Source organism: Monodelphis domestica, chromosome 7, assembly GCF_027887165.1.
Source record: "Monodelphis domestica isolate mMonDom1 chromosome 7, mMonDom1.pri, whole genome shotgun sequence".
NCBI classification, from domain to species: Eukaryota; Metazoa; Chordata; class Mammalia; order Didelphimorphia; family Didelphidae; genus Monodelphis; species Monodelphis domestica.
The window spans coordinates 225,360,483-225,384,241 of record NC_077233.1 but is presented as its reverse complement, the minus strand read 5'-3'; positions in this window follow the sequence as shown (position 1 = coordinate 225,384,241).

Sequence of the window (23,759 nt, the reverse complement as noted above, 5' to 3'; positions counted from 1 at the left end):
TAATGAATCATTAGCACAATATAGTAGATAGAAAAAGCTAATGCAACCGTAACTTGGATTAAGAAGATTATAGTGGTCAATAAGAGTTGGTTGTAGGGAGTTATAGTGCCTATGTATTTTGCCACATTTTGAGTAATATACTTTTGGGATATTTAGAAATGGTATGGAATGGACTAGACTCCAGATCATTTGATAACTACGTGAAAACACCAAAGAGGGATGTTTGACTTAGAAAAGAGCAAACTTAGTGGAACCTGATAGGTTTCCTCAACTATGCCCCTAAAGTTAATAAATTGTGGTTGTTCATTGACTCTGGAGCCTCTGGAGCCATTGGGTCATTCTCAAAGTTGGAAACAGAAGTTGCAGAGCAAATAGACTTGATACTTGTAAAAACTTTAAAACCATCTGAGTTATTAATTATGTATAATGAATCTAGTAGGCACACTCTAATGAAGTTCAACTTCAAATGAAGGTTGGCTATAAAGAATTCTAAAGGGAGTATTCCCATTTATGTATGATATGGCCTCTGAGAGACCTTGTGAACTTGATTATGTGGTTCTATTACTTATTAGTTATGTGAATCAAATAATAATATAATCACAATAGTTAATATGTAGAGCTATAATGTTTACAAAACACTTTATACATGTTAACTCATTTGATCATAGCCTTATTAAATGTAGATCGCACCATTTGTAGAAGGTGAATAATGCATTTTGTAGCTTATGTTTGTTATGGGTAAGAACTTTTAAAGTCATAAAGCACCCCATAAATGAACTATATGAAATGCTATATAAATCTTAACACTAATATCTTAAATATGGAGACTTCTTTGTATAAGTGTATGACACAAGAACTTGTATGCAGTATATATTCAATTAATTAAGATGAGAATCCAAGAGATGTTATAAGGCAGCACTAGACTAACTGTCAAATGTGTGAAATAGATCAGTGATTTTCAAAGTTGTAGGTCAAATTCCTTATGGAGTTTTAAGGAAAACTTAAAAGAAGAAGGATGGGCATTATTTGACTAAGCCTAAGGAGTATGTAATCAATCAATCATGTGGTGGAAGATGAGTTATGTGCTCTCTTCCTCATGGTAGAAAATAATGTTGCTTGCCTTCAATACAACATAGCTACTCTTATTCCCTATGTTCCTGTAACCTTACCCATCCCCTTTGCTTTTTAGGATACTAAAATCCTTCCTTCTGAACTCAGTGACCCATAGCAGAAGGTATATTGGGAAAACTTTGCCCCTTCCCCTTACCTCAAATATCACCATGGTGACTTCAAAGGATAGTTTCTGAACTCAGGAGCAGTAACTAGTGAGTAAAAGCCCTTCTTTTTTTTTCATTTTGATCTGGAATGGAGAGAGTTATACAGCATCAGAAGGAACAAAAGGTTTCTAATTTGGATTATAATATCATTATATTTACTTTATCTCCAAATCCAACCATGAACAATAAGCCTGTGAGTGCCTGCTGAAGAGAAAGCCAGAGACAGAGACACAGAGACACAGAGACACGGAGATAAAGATACACAGAGATGGAGACAGAGATAGAGAGAAAGAATAGAATGAAGGAAAGAAAAAGAAAAAGAGAACAGAAAGCAGAGGAGAAAGAGAAAGAACAGAGAGAGGAGAGAAAGAGACAAAGAAGGAGACAAAAAGTAGAAAAAGGGATCAAGAAAGAAAAAGAGAAAGAACTGATAAAGGAAAGGGAGAGGGAGAATAGACAAGAGAGAGAGTGCACAGAGAGGAGAAAGAAAGAAGAGAAAGATATACAACAGAGAAGAGACAGTAAGAGAGAAAGGAAGGAAAGAGAACAAAGAGAGAGTGGTAAGAAAAGGAAGAGGAGTAGGAAGATAGAGAAATAGAATGAGAGAGAGAGTGAGAGAGAGAACATGAAATATATGTTAGTTTTCTCCTCTCTAGATTTTTCCCTTTCCCTTTTCCATTTCCCCCTTCTTTCTTCCTTTTTCTCCATTCCTCCTTTCTCTTCCTCTCCACATCTCTCTCCTTTCCTCTCTATTTCTAACATAAATCCTTTACTTGCGTGTGTATTTCTTTCCATTTCCCAATTAACAAACCACATGTAGCAAAAGCAGCCAGAAGCTGTTACTAAAAGACTTGTCGCCAGCATCAAGGAGCTTATCATCTTTCTAACCTAATTCATTACAACAATCAGCTTAGAAACAACAGCAGGTAAATGAGAGTAAATGTGAGAGCCTCAAATCTAGGAAATCTTAAATCACAGATTTAGTGCAGCAGCAGATTATCAAAGACCTGGGTGCATCATGAATCACAGGAAACACCTACCCTCTTTTCTCGATAAGTAGATAACAAAGTAGGAGATAATGGATTTTTTGGTATTAATTGGATGGGGGGAGGAAGTATCACTTAGTATTCTAATAATAATTTGCATTTATTTAGCCCTTTAACATTTGCAAAATGTTTTACATACATTATCTCATTTATTCTTTATAACTACCCTGTGAGGAAGGCATGGATGAGAAAACTGAGAAGCATAGAAATTAAATAACCTGCTTAGGATTATTTAGTAAGACTCTGAAGGTACAATTTGAACCCACATCTTCCTGGTTCCAATTTCAACATTTCTCTCCATTATACCACACTATCTTTAGACAACAGAGATTATCCAATAGTGTCTGATGGCCCTTTGATAAAAAAGGATTTAGAACTGAAAAACTCCAGAAGAATGTTTGTATTTTCATTTGTTCAGTTACACCAAAGATATTCCTTTGAACTTCCTATCCTGAAGGGTATCATTTCTTATATAAATCTTTCCCCCAAATTTTTGCCCTTCCCTACTCCACCCTATCCCTGCTATTAGCAATCCTTTCCCTCATGAATTCACTTAATTTTACTAACCAAGTGGCACAATGGATAGAGTGCCATGCCTGGAGTCAGGAAGACTCATCTTCACAAGTAAAAATCTGGCCTCAGACACTTACTAGCCATGCGACTCTGGGTAAGTCACTTAACTTTGTTTCCCTCATCTGTTAAATGAGCAGGAAAAGGAAATAGCAAACCACTCCAGTATCCTTGCCAAGAAGACCCCAAATGAGATCATGAAGAGTCAGACAACAATAACATATTTCAATTTCACTTAATTGTGCAACTAGGTAACTTAAGGGACAGAGTGCTGAACCTGAGATCAAATCCTGATTCAGACACTTGCGGGTCCATCCTGAACAAGTCACTTATTTTCTTTTTATATCACTTTCCCCCTTTACAAAATAAGAATTATAAAAGTACATTTCTCACATGGTTGTTAGGAAGATCAAAGAAGATAGCACTTGTAAAGCGATCTGAAGAACATAACTCTCTAAATGAATGCTAGTGAGCTACTACAGATATTCTTTTAGCAGAAAGTGAAGTGTTGGAGGGTAAGAAATTGTTTTGTCTTTGTGTGCCAGGGGATTATTATAATGTCTTATAATATCATAGACACTCAATGTTTATTGAAGTGAAGTGAGGTGAAGTGAAGTGAAGACTGTACCTTGTATTTCTCCTCAGAGAGAGAATATGGTAAGAATTTCTACTACTTCTCAGAAATCCCTTCTCCAGGGTCTTCTCAAAGGACCTTGCCCCTTAGTCACTGATGAGCTCACATTCAAAGTCTTAAAATGCAAATATGGCATCATAGGAGAGCAACAAAAGTATGAAACTATGATTATGAGTCAGTAACTGCCAGCCTTTCTTCCTAGGGATGGATATGACTGTCACTCCTTGTTTCCAGAACTCTCAATGTCTTTCTGTAACTTAGTGTTAAACTCATTAGCCTAGTGCACTCAGCCTTCCTCACATTTGGATGCCCCTTCTTTACTTTATTCTCTTTTCCTCAGTCTTTGCTCCCATCATATTGACCAGCTTTCACCTGATTCTTTGTTTTTGTTAATGCTTTGTCTTATCTCTGGAATGACCATCCTCTTCCTGCTGAATTTCCTACCTATGTTATTATTATTTTTTTATTTTAAAAACCCCTAACTTCTATCTTAGAATCAGTGCTATGTTTTAGTTCCAAGACAGAAAAATGATAAGAGGTAGGCAAATGAAGTTAAACGACTTGCCCAGTATCACACAAATAGGAAGTCTGAGGTCACATTTGAACCCAGAACCTCCTGTCTCCAGGCCTGGCTCTCCATCCACTGAATCAGTTAGCTGTACTCTGGAAAACTTTTTAAAAGAATGCAGAGGTCTCAAACTCAAAAGACAGGGCCTTCAGTGCTTTAAACAGGAAGGGAGAATCTACAGGTCTGATTGTTCATTTTCTGTACCCAGGAAAATACTAAACAAAGACATCAAAAAGTCATTTGGCAACACAGCTAGAGGGAAGAATACTGAGTAAGAAAGCTTGCATATGGCTTCTCAGTCAATTCTAATCCTTGCTTTAAGCATGTCTAGCAATGGGTCATTGTCAACCTGAGGGGACTCTCCATATGGCATCCTTCAGAAGGTTGACAGTGGAGTTGTTAAGCAGAGATTTGGATTACTTAGAAAAGTCCAGTTATGCTCTTCTTTGGAAGATCTTAAACAAAGGTTAGAGTCACACCCACCTAAGAAAGGGTTAGGTGTAATATCACTTTTTGGCAGCAGAGAGATGATTCAAGTGACCTGAGAGCCTCCCTTTTGACAGTATAGTTTTATGACTCCATGGACCAACTCCCAGGGACGACAAATAGACTGAGATTGCTCAGTCATGGTGACTGGAGAAATGGAAGATAGGCTCATCCAGCCTTTCCATCAAAAGAAAGTGATGTTAGTATAGCTTTTCTTGCTTAGGACAAATGACTACTTTGGGATACAGGTTTCCTTAGTAACCTTTCACGCTAGATATGTGTGGGATGGAATCCTAATGGACTGTATCCAGGAAAGGGTCTTTATAAGAAAAAAATACCAGGAGTTAATGAGGCACTTTGTTTTCCTGGACAGCAGGGTGTAAAGAACTTTGACAAGGGAGAGTACTTTTTTACTCCAATAAAATAAAAAAAAAATACAGTGTGATAACTAAAAGAAGTTGCTGGTTGCTGTTTTCAGTATGATAGACTCTCTTCCTTTACCTTTGCTCTCCTGTCTTTCTATTTCCCACTTCATCTTTATCTCTCTTCCCCCTTCCTACTACTAGCCTTACTTCAGGTAAATTATGCCATAATTGTAGCTGTGTTTTTAGCACCTCCTCGTCTCCATCTTCAATTGCTCTCTAATGCTCTCACCTTTTAGCAAACTCTACCCCCTGAATTGCCATTGTCTTCATAGCAAATTCTAGGCTTCCCAGTAGTCTTTCCTTGAGGCACCACTGATTTAACCTTTCTCTCTCAGTTAAATATTACATATTATTGACCAACCCTATGGCTCTTTCTATAGATGGCTTCTCTGTCCCATTGAAAATGGTTTCCAATGTCTCTAGGATCTTGATGAGCTATAATTGTGCTGGCAGACCTTTGGCACACTCTCCTCCCCCTCTCCACCCTGCCTAAGGACATTTTTCACATGAGGCACCCCTCTGCCAAACAACTCAATGGGGGCGCTTCCTCCCTCCCCTTTCTGGAGTAAGGGGGTGGCTCACATGCACATGAAAGTTGCCATTTGGGTAATTGTTCTCTAAAATGTTTGCCATTACTGACCTATAACAATTTATTGGATTACTTTTACAAAAGGTATTTATTTACATTTCCATAGGAGATAGATAGTATCTTAACCTAAAGCAATGAAGTGCTAATAATAGAACTTAAAATATTAGACAGAACAATGGTGACAGTTTTTAGGGAAGGAACTTCCTGCTCCTGGCTTGTATCATACCATGGAGAAAATAAGGAAGTATGCAATCCACATTGTAACAAAGAGGTGATATCCTCAGGATGCAGAGACATATCCATACATCTGTGTTTATGTCTATGTCCATCTCAATTTCTATATCCCTATTTCATTATCCATATTCATTCCTTTACCTACATCTATATTTATATCCACATCCATATTTATATTCAATCTATCATCCACATCTATTGGATATGCCTAATGTGGGTATTTATTTTGCCAGTGAATTTTTTAATATTGTTTCCCTAAATAAAAAAAAAGGAAAAAATCACACCCTAGAAGGACCTGCTCATTCCACCTATAGACTTCTCTTAGTCTTTTCAGCTTGCCTAATATGTAGCTCTGCTCTTATCTTCCTCTGTCCTCCACAATTAAGGTGTTGGAGTTGATTTTTCCATCAATACAGAGGTGACATGTCTCTGAAGGTATAGAGTAGTAGAGGGAGATGAAAATAGGTACCTTTAATTATGCTGTTAGTCTCAATCCACTGAGCCATCTAGCTACCCTCCTACCTGTAAGAAAATACCCTCCAGCCAGCCAGACTGACATACAGTACTCACTGTCCCTCAGAGTTTGTATGGCCCATTCCTATGCTTTGATTGATACCAGGGATAACCGAATAGCTAGTGGTACATGAGAGTGGCTAGAGATTTAAGTGATCAATTCTCTTCTTTTGGCTTAGACTTAAAATCATGAGATCATAGACTTAGAGCTCAGAGGTCATTTATTCCAATTCTCCCATCCTTACTTTTTTTAGACAAGGAAATCATAGATCTAAAAGAGAGCTTGCCTGAAGTCACACAGATACTAACATGTAGACACAGGATTTGGACCTAAGTCAAGTCTTCTGATCCCAAATGCAGTATTCTTTCCATTGTACCTTGCTGACTTGTTTGAATGTGTGTGCATCCTGTCACAGCTGAGAAAAAAAGAGCTAATTTTGCTCCTCCAACAGAGGCTTCCATGGAGTTGCAAGATATCATGGGTCTTTGGAAAAGGAATCTACAAAATCTGACTTCCTCATACCCATTCTCTTCAGCGACCACCTGCCTCATCTTCCCCCAGACCGGCACAATAATACTACCACTGCCACTGGCAACAACTAAAAGAAAAGTTAGAATGAAGTTTTTTTTTTTTAATTTTGACTCAATAGTCCTTCATCTCAATTGTAGAAATGTTCTAAATAAAGAAATATAATACATTTTGGGGATTCCAATCCCTTCTCTGCCACCATAACCTTAGATCTTCATTAGTGAATAAGTAAATCAAAGACCTTTCTTAAACTCATTTTTCTCATCCTCAGTAAGAAGAGCACATATGTTTGGGATCATCTGACCATGGAGCAGCTGCAGTCAGTTTGGGAAAAGAGAAAATCTATTGCTGTGGATGTGTTGTCTGAAGAGATGACAATGATTTATGTGGGCTGGCTAAGTATAGAAAGTTGGCAGAAACTAATTAATTCTCTACATAATGAAGGTAAACCTTTAAATAACTTGACCTGAGAGCTGACACTGTGTGCTATTGAGTTAAGTAAAGCATGAGGCTCAGGTAATGAGTTTGGGGAACAATGAATTATCCTGATGATTAGTGGTTTAGGCTTGCTGAAAAGAGACATTCTCCTAGAATGTGCATTAGAGAGAGAATGGGATATAACCAACATGGTGGGCAACCAGTACATTTGCTCCACAGGGAGATTCCCTTTTTCCATGACCACTCTCCTCACAACTTCTAATTTTCTGGTAGTGGACAGGAAAATTGTTGTCTAGACTATCCCCCTCACAATCCTACTGTGATAGTACTCCCTCCAGCCCCTTCGGGGTCAGACCCTGGACCAGGCTCAATTTCTCTCTCCCAGTGAGCCTGGATCTATAGTTGAGCTTTTATTTAGTGAGGTGGATTGTGGTTAATGTTGCATGCCCAGAAGATTAAAATATCTCTGGAAGGGCTAAGAATGATAGAAATTGGCAAAACCATTTGTGAAATTGGTGATTCCTTTAGCTAATTCCTAAAATCCAGAGCACTTTGTATCTCTACTTCAAAACACAGAGCATGGTCTACCTTATATTCTAGATATTTGTGTTCTTATTTCCCCTATTAAACTAAAATATAGTGCCTGACACATGGTAGGTATTTAATAAATATTTACGGACTTTTGATTATATCCTTTTCCAATTTTGTTTATGTACAAAAAATTATGTGACCAAGTCATGGTAATTCCATGAACAAATTGTTATGGGAGAACTTGATACTATCTGGTTTGGCAGGGAGCAATGAAGTTTTAAAAATAGAAGAATTTATTGAGCAAATGGCTAGGAGGCAGGTATAGGTAAAGTCTGTCTCCCTGAGGAAAAGAGGTCCACAATTTTTATACCTTAAAGGAACAGAAACTATATTACTGGGAAAGGAAGGGGAAAGGGGATAACCAAGGAGCATTAGGTGGCATTCTTGTGTGAAGTGCCTTGGTGTCTGGGGAAGAAGCACAGATACACATTGTTTTGTGACATATTAGGCCCTGATCTTAAAGGAGGGTAAATCTCATATCTCAGAAAATCTATTGATGTTTGAGATGCAAACAGAAGGTACATATGTGTACTAAAATCCTTCCTCCTTCCTTCCTTCCTTCCCCTTCCTTCCTTCCTTCCTTCCTTCCTTCCTTCCTTCCTTCCTTCCTTCCTTCCTTCCTTCCTTCCTTCCTTCCTTCCTTCCTTCCTTCCTTCCTTCCTTCCTTCCTTCCTTCCTTCCTTTCTTCCTTTCTTTCTTTCTTTCTTTCTTTCTTTCTTTCTTTCTTTCTTTTCTTTCTTTCTTTCTCTTTCTTTCTTTCTTTCTTTCTTTCTTTCTTTCTTTCTTTCTTTCTTTCTTTCTTTCTTTCTTTCTTTCTTTCTTTCTTTCTTTCTTTCTTTCTTTCTTTCTTTCTTTCTTTCTTTCTTTCTTTCTTTCCTAGTACTGGCTCTAAGGCAGAAGAGCAGTAAAAACCAGGCAACTGGGGTTAAGTGACTTACTCAAGGTTCCATAGCTAGGAAGTATCAGAGGCCATATTTGAACCCAAGACCTCTCATTTTGGGGCCTGGTTCTCTAACCATTGATCTACCAGCTGTTCCAATGCAGCCTTTTCCATCATGCCCCAGAAAACTCTTTATTCTGGAAGATCATTTCAGCTCTGCTTAAAGGCATGCCAGTGGTAGTAATCCTCAGTGATCCCCCCCCCCCAACGTATTTAGCACTGATGCTAAGGTAACACCTTAGCCTAAGTATGAGGAGGCCAAGCACCCTCTAGCCAAGCAAAGATATCAAAACAGTTTGATAAAAGGCCACTTAGGTTCATGCACTAGAGCAGGGGTCCCCAGTTCACTGTCCCTCAGACCTTTGGAGGACCAGACTATTAAAAAAACTATGAACAAAGTCCTGGGCATCAATATACACAGTGCAGAATCCCCTCCCCAATATCGCAGCTCATCATACTGATGTCTTCCATTGTTCAGCCACATAATCCTTTGATCAGGTGCCTCATTCTCATTCAGTTACTCTCAGAACAAGGTGCCACACAAAGGATTATGTTCCCGGAAGTAGTACTGTATATGAGTGATGCTGCGCTTTGTGGTGCCGCTACATACAGTACTCCAGGAGCATTCGCATCCTGTGCTTCTCTCACTGATCACCAATGAAAGAGGTGCCCCTTCCAGAAGTGCCGTGGGAGCCAGATAAATGGCCTTAGGGGGCCATATGTGGCCCACAGACTGTAGTTTGGGGATCCCTGCACTAGAGAGATAATGGCTTGACTAAGCTTACTATTCAAGGAGAACCCCTCCTAGTGGAAAATTCATTTGTTGCACACCATTGCTAAATTAGTAATAAGTGGCACTATCTTGTACTAGAGAGCAATGAAGCCAATCAACCAAAAGGGTTCATGAGGGACTGGTAATACAAAAGGCAATGCCCTAAATTGTTATCATTTACAGATGAAAGTGAATGAATCACTTGAAAACAGAGAGCTGGGGTAAGATAACAGGGAAAATATAAGAACTGAGGAAGAAAAGGTCACAGGATAGAACAGCTTGGGGAACAAAAATGATAAACTACTTTAAAATTCTGTGAAAGGTTATTGGGCATAGATAATTACAAACCATTGGTTCCATTAGATTCTGAACTACCTCTAGGGATACTATCTTAAATACTCATTCAGACATTTACCTTTTTCCCAGAATTGCTTAAAGGAAGAGCAGAATCAAGAAGACTCAAGATCCTCTAGGAGAGAGAAATTACTAATTTCAAGTTTGGTTGGACATAGAATTCCAAATTCTTCTTACTCTAGATCTATTCCTCTTTTCACTTGACACCAAAAGTTGTCATGAGGAAAGTATTTTGTAGATCTCTATAAGACCTTATATTTATCTGAGATTTTGTTTGGGTGAGAATAAATATAAAACCTATATTTCTGAGTATATTATCCCCATTCATTGTGAATTTGGTGCAACCCCTGGATACCTATCACTTTACAAATTATACTACTCTCCAGTTCCTCCTGTCTGAATTTGGAAGCTTAAAAAAAGGGGATAGTTGATTCCCAGCTTCCAAAGAATATTTTTTAAAGTCAGTGAGATAAAAACACCCTTAGTGGCCTGAGGAAGTTTCCATTATCCTGCAGTGAAAAGGATAGTGGAACAAAGTTAAGGGAATGCCTTTAAGGCTTAGAAATGTACGTAACAAAATATTATAATGAAAATTTCACTAGACTGAATAATTTTCAAGTACAGTAATATTATGGCTTGCCAGGAGCTCTGTTCATAGGCTTGAGTATTAATTAATTTCAGGTCAGGTTTGGAGACAAGAAATCCAAACTGCATTAGTTGTAGCCGCTGGCATAGCTGTTGGGGAGATACGTGCTCTGTTAAGCCTTCCAAAGTTTTGCTTTTTTACATCAGTGGGTAGGAAGGTCTAGATTCTGTTACTGAAGTTTTTTTTTCATTCTCTTTGGGAAAGACCACCTTTACTAGGCAGATACTTAAGATAATGGTCCTTTTGAATAAATTGCATTTTTGTGTCTCCCTTTTTTTAGTGTAAAACATGTCTTCACACAGATTAATGCTTTAGAAGATTGAGTTTATTAAGCAACCCTGAAAACCTGGAGGTACTTGATGGTACACGCCTGAAGAAAGGGAGACCTGTGTTGAAATCCTAGCCTCATGAACTTACTATCTATAGGATCCTGGGCAAGTAATTTAACCTAATTTGCATTAGTTTCCTCATCTATAAAATGAACTAGAGAAGAAAATGGCAAGCCACCAAAATGTGATCATAGAGTTCATATTCTAGTGGAATGGGGTATAGGGTGATGGTAACTTTTATATACATATTTAATTTTAAAAATTTCCATATAACATGTCAATACATTTTTCTATAATAATTTTCTAACATTTTGCAGTTCATATTCTCTCCTTCCTTCTCACTCCTTTCCCTTACCTAAGAAGGCAGGTAATATATGGTATTACCATATATATGGTGGTATGTGTGTTATCATACATTACATAGTTCCATGTTCATAATGATGTGAAAGAATATCTGTAGATCTTGTAGAAGACCTGTATATACATCAATATCACTTACACTAGAGAAAAATTCATGGAGGAAATAAAATGAAGAGTGATATGCTTCAATCTGCATTCAGATTTTGTCAGTTCCTCCTATTGCAGTAGTACAGCCTTTTCTCTCATGTATCCCTTTGAGTTTTCCTGTATTCTTGCATTGCTAATAATTTTTGAGTCATTCACAGTTGATCATTATCCATTATTGCTGTTACTATATACACTGTTCTCCTGGTTCTGCTCACTTCACTTTGCATCACTTCCTAGAAGTCCTTCCTGTTTGCTTGGTAGTCATCTTGTTTTTTATTTCTTATGGCTCAATACAAGCATATACCATAACTTGTTCAGCCATTCCCTAATAGATGGACATCCCTTCAGTTTCCAGGTCATTATCACCTCAAAAAAGAGCGGCCATGAATATTTTTTTTAACAAGTAGGTCTTTTCCCCCACCTTTTGATTTTTTTTTTTTTTGATACAGAACTAGTAGCAATATTGCTGGGTCAGAGGGATAACTTCTAAGGCAGTGATGGTGAAGCTTTTAGAGACCAAGTGCCTAAACTGCAACCCTCACACCCCATGTAAGCCCCCCTGCCTTAGCCCAGATAGAGGAGGAAGGAAGTGCTCCCATTGGGCTGCTGGGCAAAGGGGCTGGTGAGGTAAGAAATGTCCTCAGGTGTGCATGGAGAGGGGGAAGGGAGCAGCCCCCTCCAGCACATTCTAGCATATTTACCATGGATTCACCAACAGGGTCCTAAGGTCTCTTTGCACTCTAAATCCAAGATTTTCCTTTTGTGGAGGTCTGTATTCTCAACTCATTAAAGATGCCATGAAGCAATCCTCAATATCCAACCTCCTTTGGTTAACATTCAAGACTGTTCACTATCTGATACCAACAGACTTTTCAAACTTTTTCAACCCGTACACCCTTAAATGAACTTTCTGTTCCAACCAACCTGGTCTGTTCACTCTTCACTAAATATGCCATGCTCACTATTGCCTGGTGGCCCTTTGTACCAGGGATATGTTGGAACCAACTTTGACGGCCTCATAAGAGCTGACTTAATTTTTTCATCGCAAGCTTTTATACTTAATTAATCAGAAAATTATTTATACCTTGATTTATTTGGGATTATTTTGTCTAGACTAAAGACAATTATATGAAAGTATTAATAATAAATTTTAAATTTGAAAGTGTGTCCTATATTCATTCCCCACTTTTCCAACCCTGCAGAGAGCATAACAGTGTCCTACATTGAGACAAAGGTGAGCTTACTGGTCTGCTAGGCTTGGACTACCAGGATATGGCACTGTGTTATTCACTATGAGGTATATGAAAGATGTAGGACACACCCTGCTTATAGAGAGATTATAGCAAAGCATGCTTACATTTTGGTTTCGGAGGAACACTAAGCAGATTTTAAATTTGTGCTAGAAAGGCAAAATGAGCAAGAAAGCAGTACCATTCCCTGTCAGGAATAATTGTAGAATGAGGGGATTTGTCATTGGATTATGCTGCATGATACACGAGTTAGTGAGACCCAAGAATGCATAAAAATTCATGATTTAGGTGGCAAAAATAAAAATCAACAAGTAAAACCCTTAGGTCCTCCTGAAAAATGATTCCAAAGATAATTGATACTGGGGAAGAACCATGAGAAATTTGAGGAAACAATGAATCAAATGAATAGACCCAGTTTTGTTCACTGATGAATGCACATTACTGGTGCACAAGCCAAAAGATTCACCAAAGAAATAATTAAGTCCATTATTTGTCTATCATTCAGACTCTTTTTTCCCCTGCCTTTATGCTGAGCATTCAAGCCCTCATGCTGGCCTTATGGCCTTGGCATGACAGCTTTGTTTCTTCTTGCCAGTCCTGAGAAATCTGGAGACAAGATAGTTTCCTCTTGTCTATATTCCACTTCTTGGATGTTGCCTTGAGATGCCAGAGGCCTTGCTGCACACATAGAATAAGGAGTAAAACTGTCTGTGCAACTTTTGTTATCAATAAACTATCCCTGGTCACTGAACAAATGCAGAGAGATTTCATGGCCTGCATTCACAAGTAAGAAAGGTTCCTAACACAATCCCTAACTTATCCTCTAGTGGAAGCTGGGTTTCTGTAAGGCATCTTTTACCTTTAGACACGAGCTTGCATAGTTCCTGGACAAGGGAAGGTCATTGTCCTAGATCTTTCAGTTGGCCAGCATCCAGATTGGCTATGTTGGCTTTGGGAACATGTTTTGAATTCTATTTTACAAAAGTCAGTGTTAGTGTAGTGGAAAGGTCACACAGATCTCATTACCCTTACAATTGTGCATCAATCACTTGGCCTCTTAAAGTCATCCTTGGCAAAATGGTGATAAGAGTTCAGTTGTCTTTGAATGATGACCCCATTTACAGTTTTCTTGGATACTGGGATGTTTTACCATTTCCTTCTCCAGACCATTTTACAGATATGAGGGCAAACGGTGTTTAGTGACTTGTTCAGGGTTCCTTCCTGACTTCAGTCCTGTCAGTTGTAATAGCTTGCAAAGTTGTAATAAAAAGTGTAATATTATTGTCATCTAATTTTTTATAAGAACAATTCTTTGGGCATATTTTTAATATCACCATTTATTTTTTCAAATGGAATTTTATAAATATATTTAGTTATTATATGGCCTAGATTTCTCTTATATCTCTTACAGCAAAGCATTTTAAAAGAAAAAAGGTTAAAAGAGGAAGAAGAGAAAAATTTCAGCTAAACCAATCAATAATGCAAAGAAAAACATTTGATAGCAGATGCAGTGTTCCACATCCCTGGATTAAGCCTCTCTGGAGAGGAACACTTTCATTTTCACATTCATTGAAATACATCCATTCTCTCTCCCCTATGTGGATTGTTTTGTTTTTTGTTTTGTTGATATTATTGTTTTGTTTTATTTTATTTTTTAATCTAATTTAATTTTTTTTATAAATTAGATATAATAACAAATTTCCAGAGAAGTTTTCAAAAGTTATATGATCAAATTTGTCTCTCTCCCTCCCCTTCTGCCTCCCAGAGCTGGTAAATGATTTGATCTGAGCTCTACATGTATAATCAGAGCAATATTATTTTAAATAATATCCTTCAGATAGGGAAATGACACTGGTCCATCATTTTTCCATATTGGGGTATATTTAGGGATACTATCCACACTTTTTATCCTAGTAATTAAATGTGCAATTCACAAAGATGAAAAGATGCACTTGGTAACAGAGGGACAAAATAAAGATTCTTGAGTGAATTAGGAAATGAAAACACTACTAATGATAAAGGAAGAATTAGAAAAGATTTCTCATTGGAGGAAGCTAGAACTGATTTTGAAAGAAGTTCAGGCTTTGCAGAGGTGAAGAAGTATAGCTGTGGTCATCAGGAGATCTGAGGAGGATTTTACATCAGAAAATTTTTAAATTGCTTATGGGGGGCCTCTCAAATTCAGAGTCCTTGAACTCAGAAGTTTAAGGTACCAAGTCATGCCCTATTGTTAATAAAATTTCTACTCTATCTCATTTAGAAAGTGACCTTCTTGATCAATGACACATATAAAACCCAGTGGAATTGCTCATTGGCTATAGGAGGGGGGTGGGAAAGAACACGAATCATGTAACCATGGAAAAAATATTCTAAATCAATTAATTAAATACAAATTTTCAAATTAAAAAAAGTGACCTATCCAGAAGTGAAAATACACAAAACATAATAGGAACTAAAAGTCTTCCTTGGTTGACACAAGTAGCAATGAGGGCTTAGGGATTTTTCCTTTCCTTTCTCTTACTTTTTTTTCTTTTATTATAAAAGCTGAAACTTTGGTACTAAGGGATATCTAGGGTATTGATTAGATTTCTTTATAATGGGATCAATACAGTCTGATTCATGGCTGGTAGGTAACTCTTATGTTAGTAATATCCCTTGTGGCTGTTTTGTTTCTCCTCTTTTCTTCCCACTGTTGTTATCAGTGAAGAGGAAGCCTCCAGGCTGATGCTAATGTTGATTCTATAGGCTGTTACTATTATCAATATCAAAATCCTACCATGTCCCTGGAAAGGTCTCTGAGGCCAGAACAGCAGAGATGCTCTGAGAATGAGGACCTTAAAGAAATCCTAGACATGTCCAGAATTCCACTTTTACCTGGGACTAAAGTTGACAAGGATTTCTAGATTAAGCCAGAAATTTCTAGACTAGTACCTTACAAGGCATGATAACTTAAGCTGACACATGGTTATAAGCATTGACCCCTTCTGTCCTTCCAATCTTGTTTAGGCTACTAGAACTGGAAGTGAGTTAAAAGTGATCTCATTCAACCCTCTGAAAACATAGATAAAGAAACTAAGGAGTAGCCATTGAATAATTGTTTATATTTATCAAGTACTTAAAGTTTTTCTCAAGTGTTTTATCACATACTATTTCATTGGAAACTCACAGTACCCTTTGTGTTAAACTCCATAAGTATTATTGACTTCATTAGAAGAGTTAATTCATTAGCCTGTGCTCACCCCCAAATATATGTGTTTGTGATCAGGTTTCAAATTTAGGTCTTTCTTTATTCTTCACTACTGACTCTCAAAAATTAAGAGACTTGCCCCAGATTATATTGTGAGCTGGTGGTAGAGATGGGATTAAAATTTATATCTTCTGATTCCAAGTCCAGAGTTTTTGCTGTTCTCTTTCCTCTAGCCCTGACTTAAAAGATATCAAATGCATTTTGCCTTTTCTTATACATATACAGGATGAGGCTAAAGAATTTTGTTTTGTTATTGAAGATGTCAGCTGATCTTTTGGGATACTACATTTTTCTTTTCTTTCTTTCTTTCTTTTTTTTTGAAAAGAGTGCTCACTTTATTTTTTTAAGTTAATTTATTTAGTTGATTTAGAACATTATTCCTTGGTTACAAGAATTATATTATTTCCCTCCCTTCCCCCCACCCACGCTTCCTTCAGCCAACATGCAATTTCATTGGGTATTACATGTGTCCTTGATCAGAACCTATGTTGATGTTTGCACTAGGATGTTCATTTAGAGTCTACATCCCCAATCATATCCCCTCGACCAATTTATTGATGCAGTTGTTTTTTCTTCTGTGTTTCTACTCCCACAGTGTTTCCTTTGAATGTGGATAGTGTTCTTTCTCATAGATCCCTCCGAGTTGTTCAGGATCACTGCATTGCCACTAATGGAGAAGTCCATTACATTTGATTGTACCACAGTGTATCAGTCTCTGTGTAAAATGTTTTCCTGGTTCTGCTCCTCTCGCTCTACATCACTTCCTGGAGGTTGTTCCAGTTCCCATGGAATTCCTCTACTTTATTATTACTTTGAGCACAATAGTATTCCATCACCAACATATACCACAATTTGTTCTGCCATTCCCCAATTGAAGGGCAGCCCCTCATTTTCCAATTTTTGGCCACCACAAAGAGTGCATTTATGAATATTCTTGTACATGTCTTTTTCCTTATTATCTCTTTGGGGTACAAACCTAGCAGTGCTATGACTGGATCAAAGGGCAGACAGTCTTTTAGCACCTTTTGGGCATAGTTCCAAATTGCCCTCCAGAATGGTTGGATCAATTCACAACTCCACCAGCAATTAATTAATGTCCCAACTTTGCCACATCCCCTCCAGCATTCATTACTTTCCATAGCTGTCATGTTAGCCAATCTGCTAGGTGTGAGGTGATACCTCAGAGTTGTTTTGATTTGTATTTCTCTGATTATAAGAGATTTAGAACACTTTTTCATGTGCTTATTAATAGTTTTGATTTCTTTAACTGAAAATTGCCTATTCATGTCCCTTGCCCATTTATCAATTGGAGAATGGCTAGATTTTTTGTTCAATTGATTTAGCTTTTATAAATTTTAGTAATTAGACCTTTTTTCGGAGGTTTTTGTTATGAAGATTGTTTCCCAATTGGTTGCTTCCCTTCTCATTTTGGTTGCATTGGTTTTGATTGTACAAAAACTTTTTGATTTGATGTAATCAAAATTATTTATTTTACATTTTGTGATGTTTTTCTAGCTCTTGCTTGGTTTTAAAGCCTTTTGTTTCCCAAAGATCTGACATGTATACTATTCTGTGTTCACCTAATTTGCTCATAGTTTCTTTCTTTATGATACTCCATTTTTCTATCATAAATCATTCAAGATATAAACACTTCCTATGTAGACTTCAACATTATTCACATAAGAAATCAGCCAATCAATTAACAAACATTTAATGAATGTCTATCATATATAAAGCACAATGGGAAATAAGGAACAACTTAGAGCTAGAAAGAATTTCAGATATGATCTGCTTCTATGCCCCCATTTTAAAGATGAAGAAACTAAAGCCCAGTGATTGCCCAAAGTCACAGGTCAAATGCAGTGCAGTTGTCACTAAACTACCCTGTCTACTAACTGAGAAGTTAAATAATTTGAGTTTGAAGGAGTTCAGTTACACATCTGAGGCTCCTGAAGCACTCTACCTCAGTGGCAACTAATTATTCTTCTTCCCTGAGCTTTGTAGGATGCCTCAAAACTTGTCCTTGATGGTAGAGGAGGTTAGGTGGTAGATATGAACTCATGAGGTCTTAGGTATTATAAGATTAAAATTAATATGCAATACTTCCAAGTATTATATTTTATAAGGTTTATTAATAATCACTTGAAGTAGAAAGAAAATAAGCTAAAAGAAATAGAAGTTCCAACCTAATTATCTAACAAAAAGTAAAAACCATATGTTTAGATTCCCCTGCCTGGCATAAAGCCAGCTTTCCCAGACGAGATCAGTGAGAAAGAGAATGAGGCCAGAGCTACACTCACCACATCTCCAAAATGTAAGGATGTAAGGTGAAAATGAAGATGGAAAAGCTGGGAAAGAGAGTTCTGGGGAGACAAATTCTAATTATACAGTATGTGAGTCATATGGAGTTTTAGAAATAGGGAGGAATTTTTTAGAGTTTAATATTCAAATGGTTAATTTAATACAAAGTGATAAGGAAAGAATAGTATTGTGAATAGTTCATTTGATTTGGAGACTTGGTCTCCACCATCTATGTGAGCAATGAGAATGTAAGCCTATACATAAGCACAAGTGAATGAAAATTCTTTGGTGCAAGAGATGGCTCTTGGGGGCAGCTGGGTAGCTCAGTAGATTGAGAGTCAGGCCTAGGGACCCGAGGTCCTAGGTTCAAATATGACTTCAGATGCTTCCCAGCTGTGTGACTCTGGGCAAGTCACTTAATCCCCATTGCCTAGCCCTTACCACTCTTCTGCCTTGGAACCAATAGACAGTATTAATTCCAAGAAGGAAGGTAGGGGTTTTAAATTTTTAAAAAGAGACAGATGACTCTTTCAGAAGAGAATTTAGGGAGAAATTTAGAACATATGGAAATCAAAAGGTATCAAAAAAGTATTTTTTAAAGAAAAGGTGAGTGGGGAAAAACACTTAGTACTCTGTGTCAAGCACTGTGTTAAGCTCTGGGGCTACAAATCAAAAGATAAAATTATCCTTGCCCTTAGGGTGTTAACACTCTGACAGGGAGAAGACAGAACCCATGAGAGATAGAAACAGAAAGAGACACAGGAGGCAGAGACAGAAATGGAGAGATGCAGAGAGAAGATACATAGAGTCATGGGCAGATGCAAAGACTGAAAAAAAGATAGAGAAGTAGAGATCAGCCATGGAGAGAGTCAGCCACAGAAAAATATGAGATACAGAAGAAGAGATAGAAAGGGACAGAGATAAAGACAAAGACACAGACACAGAGAACATAAAAGAATTGTTCATGGAAGAGAAAGGCATTTTGTAGCCTCAATGATAATGTTGAATATAGAAAACTGAAAGGAATGATGGACTGAGGGTAAAGATTGTTGAGTCCTAGCTCCTCACTGAGCTTTAAGTGAGAGGTTCTGCCTTGGGAATGCTGCTATCATTGTACCTTTTCCCTGAAGAAACACCAGGACTCGAGAACAGGGAAGGCAATGAACACTTAGATCATGTCTACTTGATTTGCAAAATACTGTTTGTTGTCTTTTAGCACAGTGCCAGACACATGGTAAGTGCTTAATAAATATTCAATGACTGACTGAGTAAGTAAGCTCTTTATATTTACATCAATGAAAAAGGGAGCACATAGTAGGGCACAAAGAAAACCAAAGCTTAGGGTATGAATGAAATCAATAGTAAAATATGACTATTGGTAAATGTTTCTTGTGAGACTGTGACAAGACATGGGCATATGAACATTAAATTAAATTAATTAAATTAAATAACAATAAAAAATGACATATGGTGAGGGCCAGTAAACTGGAAACTCCTTGAGGCCATTGAAAGACTTGATTGTTGTTGTTTGAATCTTCTGTAGTAAGTGTTTAGTCTTACCCATAGTTGGAATTTAATAGTAGTAGTAAAAGTAGCAAAATGGCATCACTATTTTGGTATCAAAGTACAAGGTGTCCAACTATGGCTGATCAGACCAATATGAGCTCAGAAAACTCTGCCACAAGTCAGGCACAAATATTGGGATGGAGATGTCTCTAAATTTGTGCATTTCATGTTTCTGTTAACCTACTGCAATTCTGCTTTACTCACAGAGCACAGAACATTTTTAGATGTGGGAATGGCTTGCTAGAGGGTCCTGTGCACTTTCTCCCATACTTCACAACTCATACCAAAGTTAACATATAGTTGGGAATTAAATAAATTTTCATTGAATGATAAGAACAGCTAGTAAGTGCTATGTGTATTATTCTGTCTGTGTGTATCTATATCTATAGATACAAACAGATGCACAACATGCACACAGATCTCCATGAGTTTTGGTGGAGATTTATGTGTGTGTATACATACATATATATATATTTTTTTTTAAAAGATTTTAATCATTGCAATGTGTTTGCATGTGGATCATTCTGCAGTTCTTCCTTATATCAGGAAAGATATTCCTTAAATGTTGGGTTGTCCAGTGTTTTCTGTTGGGCTATAGAACAAAAGTAAATAGAAGGATTTTGAGATGTCAACAAAATAATAATTAAGGAGAATCAGTGAGTCATACTGTCAATAAACCTGAAAGCAAAATTTCCCTTGGATAATACTATCACACATAATGGAAAGTTGATTGTGGGTCAGAATTTTAAAACTCACATGTAAATATTCCACCTGGATTACGTAGAGACATCTACAACTGAATGGGAACCATTCAGATGTTTGAAATTTTTGCCTCATATAATGATAGAATATTGGAGCTATATGGGATCTTCAAGATCATATGATCTATGCTCTTTTATTTTACAGAGGAAGAAACTGAATTAATGTTATTTTTCCAAGGGTCACACTGAAAGCTAGTAGGAAAACCAAGAATTTTCATGGTAAACAGAAGGCCTAATAGTTCCATGGAATGGTCAAGAATGGTTAATTTCTTTAAACATTATTTTATTTGGTCATTTCCAAACATTATTCATTGGAAACAAAGATCATTTTCTTTTCCTCCCCCCCCCCCACCACCTCTCCCATAGCCGACGCACAATTCCACTGGGTATCACATGTGTTCTTGATTCAAACCCATTTCCATGTTGTTGGTATTTTCACTAGAGTGTTCATTTAGAGTCTCTACTCAGTCATATCCCCTCAACCTCTGTAGTCAAGCAGTTGCTTTTCCTTAGTGTTTTTACTCTCATAGTTTATCCTTTGCTTGTGGATAGTGGTTTTTAGATCCCTGCATATTGTTCAGGGACATTGCATTGCCACTAATGGAGAAGTCCATTACATTCGATTGTACCACAATGTATCAGTCTCTGTGTACAATGTTTTCCTGGTTCTGCTCCTTTCGCTCTGCATCACTTTCTGGAGGTTGTTCCAGTCTCCATGGAATTCCTCCACCTTATTATTCCTTTTAACACAATAGTATTCCATCACCAACATATACCACAATTTGTTCAGCCATTCCCCAATTGAAGGGCATCCCCTCATTTTCCAATTTTTGACCACCACAAAGAGTGCAGCTATGAATATTCTTGTATAAGTCTTTTTTACTTATTGTCTCTTTGGGGTACAAACCCAGCAGTGCTATGACTGGATCAAAGGGCAGACAGTCTTTTATCGCTCTTTGGGCATAGTTCCAAATTGCCCTCCAGAAATGGTTGGATCAATTCACAACTCCACCAGCAATGAATGTGTCCCTACTTTGCTGCATCCCCTCCAGCATTCATTACTTTCCATAGCTGTTATGTTAGCCAATCTGCTAGGTGTGAGGTGATACCTCAGAGTTGTTTTGATTTGCATCTCTCTGATTATAAGAGATGTAGAGCACTTTTTCATGTGCTTATTAATAGTTTTGATTTCTTTGGCTGAGAACTGCCTGTTCGTGTCCCTTGCCCCTTTATCAATTGGAGAATGGCTTGATTTTTTGTACAATTGATTTAGCTTTTTGTAAATTTGAGTAATTAAACCTTTGTCAGAGGTTTTTATGAAGATTGTTTCCCAGTTTGTTGCTTCCCTTCTGATTTTAGTTACATTGGTTTTGTTTGTACAAAACCTTTTTAATTTGATGTATTCCAATTTATTTATTTTGCATTTTGTGACTCTTTAAGAATGGTTAATTTTTATAAAGCTATCATTCTGTTATGCAAAAGTAAGGTTTGTTTAGGTGAATATTATAAGAATAATAAAGGGTGGACATTATTGCTTATGGCCATATGAGTGACCACAAAATTGTTGCTTTTTCACATGATTAATTGATCACTAGGCAGATGAATATGTAGACATTTGGGCTTGGATAAAGGTCACAGTCATTTTCAAAAGGGTAACTGGGGTGTCCTCTTTTTTTTTAGGTGTTTTGGGTCCTCTATATGAGAATATTAAATCATTAATAAGATGGCAGAGGAGCAACTGAGTTATGCTTATACTTTAACCAAGACAACTTGTGTACTGTGAGTATATCTGCTCCCCATCCCAGAGTAGTGGGGTTCATGATTCCTGGAATAAAGACCTGATATAAAAAACTTATGCTATATAGTTCTGTAACTATAACCTATGGTATATAACTATGCAAATTAAAACTACTTTCTTTTTCAAGGGGGCATTTTTGAGGACCTTGGTAATATAGGTAGTTTGGGAAAAATTAGGAATTGAAATTCAGGATGGGGAAAAAAAAGAAAGCAAACATAGATCATAAAAAGCCATCTCTATATAATACTTTTTGCATATACAGCAAGCTGGATCTTGCTCTAGGATCCCATAAGGACACTTCTGCTGCCCATAGAAGATCAATACAGGACTTAAGCTGATCTGGTATCAAAATTTGCATCCCCTAAATAATGTCAATGCCCTGGGACAAAAACCCATTTGCACTCTCCGAAATTCCCAGTTATGACTCTGATACACTACATACAATTGCCCAGAATAATGTTATTTCTCAATAGTATTATTAATATATCATGACCAAGAGAGACAGACAGACAGACAGACACACAGATAGACACACACACACACACAGAGAAGCAGAACTTCAGGTGGTGGATGGATAGCCACCAGTTGGGTATGATATAATGGAGTTTCCTTTCATATATGAGTTGATCTAGGTGGCTGCTAAGGTCCATATCAAGTCTTGGATCAAGGATGATGGAGATTCCCATCACAGTATTCCTAGATTTCAGAAAAGAATTTTGAGAATCAATCCTTACGTCTGTGGGATGGGGATGTGTGATTGGGATTCAAGAATCTATGAATCTTGATTTTGGGGGAATCTATGAATAATGTTACAAATATGTCTCAAAATGTGTTCAGACTAGGGATGAATGCTAAGAATAACTAAAATGTATCGTTAGCTATGTTGAAGGTAGGAAAAAAATGAAGAAATGATACCATTACTATTAAAGAGGACTAGAATGATAATAAGGAATGACTGTAATATGACTAAACTTTTAAACTCTAATTTCATTTCTATTTTCTCTTTCAAAGAGAATAATGTTAAAAGGAAAGAATAAAAATGAATAGTAAGTAGTCAGTAGAAACTCAACATGAATCAGGAGCATGATAATATCTTGCTAAATCAATGAGTTAAATTTATCAGGTCCCAATGAACTACATTCCAGAAGTAGAAGATATGGTGGCCAAGCCACAAGTGTTTGTTGAATGATAACGGGAAGTTGGAGTGATGCCATAGGACTGGAAGAGGGCAAATATTGTGCTTATTTTCATAAATCAAAAGTGTAGATTGTTGAGTTTTATTCTATTCTGAGAAAAAAGAATTACAGATTATATTTTTAAAAGGTAAAGACAGCTAGGTGGCACAGTAGATAGAGTACCAAGCCTGGAGTCAGGAAGACCTGAGTTAA